The sequence below is a fragment of the Panicum virgatum genome, chromosome 7K (assembly GCF_016808335.1).
Source record: "Panicum virgatum strain AP13 chromosome 7K, P.virgatum_v5, whole genome shotgun sequence".
NCBI classification, from domain to species: Eukaryota; Viridiplantae; Streptophyta; class Magnoliopsida; order Poales; family Poaceae; genus Panicum; species Panicum virgatum.
In genome coordinates this window covers 5299170-5303603 of record NC_053142.1, presented here as the reverse complement: position 1 = coordinate 5303603, position 4434 = coordinate 5299170, and the positions used below count along the sequence as shown (strand labels likewise).

The window sequence follows — 4434 nt, the reverse complement described above, 5'->3', positions numbered from 1 at the left end:
GAACTGTTGACCCCATAATTGGAAGTTGGATGATACTTACCACAGATTCAGGGCTACTTGGTCATATCTTCTACGTCATGTAAGTTGATCAATCACATGCTTTCCATACTTACTTATGATGGTCAGTTTCCTCGCATGCATGGATCTCGTAGTTTGACGTACTGTTTTATTTGGGACCAGATCGCCGGCCAGCAGCAGGTGGACACCATGGCCAGAGGGCCACTGGGCCTTTGGAATGAGTGGGCGACCCAGATCCTTGTATTGCTGAGTCTCACGCTGCAGGTCGTCCTCCTGCTCCTTACCGGGATTCGCCGCCGTGAAGCCTCCCCTATGCCGAAGTTCATCCTATGGCTGGCGTACCAGCTGGCTGACTCCACCTCCATATACGCCGTTGGACACCTATCCCTCAGCAATGTTCCGGTCAAGCACCAGCTGGTGGCGTTTTGGGCACCATTCCTCCTGCTCCACCTCGGGGCCCGGACAACATCACCGCTTACGTGCTTGAGGACAGCAAGCTCTGGCTACGTCATCTGCAGAACCTCATCATGTAGGTCCTAAGTGCAGCGTATGTCCTCTATAAATATGTCGCTGGCGGCGACTCTTTCATCTTCCTGGTTGCCATCCTAATGTTCAGTGTCGGTGTTGTCAAGTATGCCAAGAGGACATGGGCGCTCAAGCGCAGCAACTTGAATAGCATCCGGAGCTCTCTCAAGAAGGAACACGTCGGCCCGTTCCATCATTTCCATCCTCCGAATTATGGATTGATGGTGAACGCCGTTGAAGGCGATGAATCCTATGTCCGCCGTGCGCACTCAATGTTCCATGTATGCAAGCGTGCAATTGTGGACTCTTGGGTGGTCAGCATTGACAAGGATCCAGCAGAGAACCAGAGCTCTTGGGAGGAGAAAAAGGATCTACGGAACCAGAACGTGGTGGTGGATTTGGATATTAAGAAAGAAGCAGAGGAAGACCACGAGGGCATGTGGACATTGATGGAGATGGAGCTCTCTCTCATGTACAACCTCCTATACACCAAGGCAGATGTGATCCACACTTGGTCCGGCTCTGGCATCCATGTCGCCTCCTCCCTCACTGCCGCAGCCTCAATCCTGCTCTTCTAGTTTAGTAGTAAAGATGATCATAGTCCAGTTGATGTTGCCATTTCGTATACCTTACTGGACGGGGCCTTACTCTTTGAGACAGGGTCGCTATTGAGGGCGGTAGAGTCAAACTGAACATATGCCCTCTTGTGCCGGCGAAAGATGGTCTTGGTTCTTGAACCTAGGCATTGACAACAACTGCGGATTTCCTATGCGAAGGCATTGTCAAAGCGACTTCTGCACCACCTCTCTTGGAGTTCCTAGGCGAAAACCTAATCCGACCAGCCGGATGAGCAGCGGTGATGACTCAATGTCACATCCTTGTTGGAGGCGTTGCTCTGGGATCCAGGCTTTCATGCTTGGCCATGGTTGAGGTGCCCCTATGTCAAGTGATAGGCAGAGCAGCAAGGCATTACCATAATCTGGCAGGATGACTTTAGCATCAAGAGTTTCTAAGTAAACGAGTGATGCGAGGAGTTGTTGCTGTTCATGGATGAAGCAAGGTTGAAGAAGGATACAGAAGAATCTCGAAGCTTAATTAGCATCATCTTCGAAGGTTTTGCAAGGATGAAACATGGGCGAAAAGAAGGATTGAAGCTTAGTCTTCTTGATTTCTTTCTTTGTTTTAGAGTTTTCTTTCTTGTATCTTTAGTACCTCGTTTGAGGTTAAAAGTTTAATAACTCTTATAAAAATTGGTTGTAGACATTCACTTGTGAATGTTCAAGGCCGAAAATTTCCTTTATCTAAAAAAAAATATACCCTCTTGTGCAACACCCGACGGAGTTGGCTCCAGTACTCCGCTCTCTGCACCGGCAGGTGGGATCAACTTCGCTGGCTTGCCAAGGCGATCACGGGAACAGGCAGGAACAGCAGATCGGCGTGAAGGTGGTCCGGCAAGATTGGGCAATACAACATGCTTCATGTTTCCAGCCACTGCAACAGAGCCTACGACCCACTGGTGGGCAGAATTGCCAGGATGCTAGGATATCAGGAATGGTGGCTCAGGCACTATTATTCGGGGAGCGTCCAACTTTCAGATGACCTGAAGTACCAGATGTTAGAGTACACAAAGCGCCTAGCGAGGAGGGGATTGAACATGCAGGGTGTGATCAGAATGGACTGGGGTCAACGTGCTTTTCATGTTCATCAGGAGATGGGCCTGTACAAATCTCTCGAACAAGAAAACGACATTGGAGTCGAATTCCAAGAGGGCATTATCATTTGGCACATCACAACAGAAGTTTTCATCGCCAAAAGCAGAGGATATGAGGACGCCGAGGATGCAGGAGACCCGGTGAAGGCCATCCGGACGATATCCAACTACATCATGTTCCTGCTGGTGGACCGCCCCTACATGCTACCAGGTCTTGCTCATAGCATGTTATACCGGCAAACTTGCGATAATCTTGCGGAAATGTGGGATCACAGTCCTGATCGTCACAAGGGAGCCATATTCACGAAGCTTAAGGATTTCTTCAACCTGCTTGATGACCCTATTTCCGCTGGATCGCAGCACATAGAAAAGCTTACAAACTTGCTATTCGTGGAGAAACCAATACCCACCCATGCTGTGCCACACCTGTTTTTCTTCTATAGTGTTGCTAAAAAACTACATGACAGGATGGAGAAGAAAGGAAGGACGGCTATGTTGCAACTACTCCTTGATGTGTGGATGGATTTTCTTGTGTATGCGGCCAATAGATGCAGCAGGGAGTCCCATGCCAAGAAGCGCAGCAATGGTGGATATGTTCACTATATTAATTAAGAGAGCTAAGAATGATGGCCAAATTAAAGGCGTGATACCTCACATGTTGGAAGACGGATTGTCAATTTTGCAATATGCAGATGACACGATCATATTCATAGATCATGATTTAGAGCAAGCTAAAAATATGAAGCTATTGCTCAGTGTATTTGACCAATTATATGGTCTAAAAATTAACTACCACAAAAGTGAGATATTTTGTTATGGAGAAGCCAAACAATACGACACAAAATATATTGAGATGTTTGGCTGCGAGCGAGGGTCATACCCTTTCAGGTATCTAGGAATACCGATACACCATACCAAACTCCGTAATGCGGACTGGGGTATCATTGGGGAAAGATTCAAACGCAAATTAAGTATCTGGAAGGCCGAACATTTATCTTGCGGAGGATGACTGATATTATTGAATTCGGCCCTCAGTAGCCTCCCAATGTTGATGATGTCCTTCTTTGAAATTCCCAAAGGTGTCCTAAAAAGACGGGATTTTTATTGTTCCACTTTGTTTTGGCAAGGAAATAGTTATAAAAAGAAATATCGTCTAGCCAAATGGGATATCTTGTGTCATCCAAAGGATCAAGGAGGTTTGGGAGTTGTAACACCAAGGAAAACAAAAGGAGAAAAAAGGTTTTAGAAGGGGGGGAAGTCCAGGACCACCCATCCCTCACCCACGCCCCCCTCCCTCCCCCCTCCTTCCTCCTGTCGACCCCGAGTTCTCTCTCTCGTTCCTTCCTTTCCTCCCTTTGCTCATCCATGGCTCCCATGTCCTAATCCACCTCTGCATCACCAAATCAGTAGGGGAAAGGTAGTAAAACGGAACAAGAAGAACGAGAGGAGCAAGGAGAGGTGCATATTCGTTGTAGATCGGCTTCTTCCCCACCGTTTCCACTACCCTAGGGTTTGGGGAAGACCAAGGTAGTAATGGTTCGTATGGCACCTAAAGCGGCCATCCCTTCATTTGAGGCAAGTAAACGCACCGGTGGTTTGCTACGAGCTTTAACTTATTGTTTATACTACCCCCTTCTCAAAATTCAGAACTACAATTAATACTCTGTGAGCTATTTAATCATGCTTTAATCAATTTGATATATGTTTTATGGTTACTGATTGTTCTATGTGAATATATATGTTTTATGCTACTCTACTTATGGCTTGGAGATGTTCACGATGGCTTATTGGAATGAGGCTTATTGTTCATATGGAGTTTCTGCAGGATGTTGTATATGGTTTATCATACTCTATGGCATTTTCATTTCATCTCATTTATTGCATTGGCATATGGAGTTATGTCGCGAACCTATGGTTCCGACCGTACCGGTACAGCATCGTTTATTGGGTATAACGATGCAGCTTCATACCTTGTTGGGTATGAAGGCAGGAGACATGGCATTTGCAATATATCATTACTTTATGTATCATTTGCATTGCATTCAATGGCATATGGAGTTATGCCGCCGCTTCTAGCCGCGACCGTACCGGTACAACATCATTTATCGATGAGGCTTCATACCTTGTTGGGTATGAAGGTAGGAGTCATGGCATTTGCATTTCATATGCATTATGATTTT

The 4434-nt window shown here is 46.4% G+C and overlaps 1 pseudogene; it reads left to right on the top strand.

Moving 5' to 3' along the window:
• Positions 1–207: 207 nt before the first annotated feature.
• Positions 208–1235, top strand: LOC120639872 (annotated as a pseudogene).
• The last annotated feature ends 3199 nt before the right edge of the window (positions 1236–4434 follow it).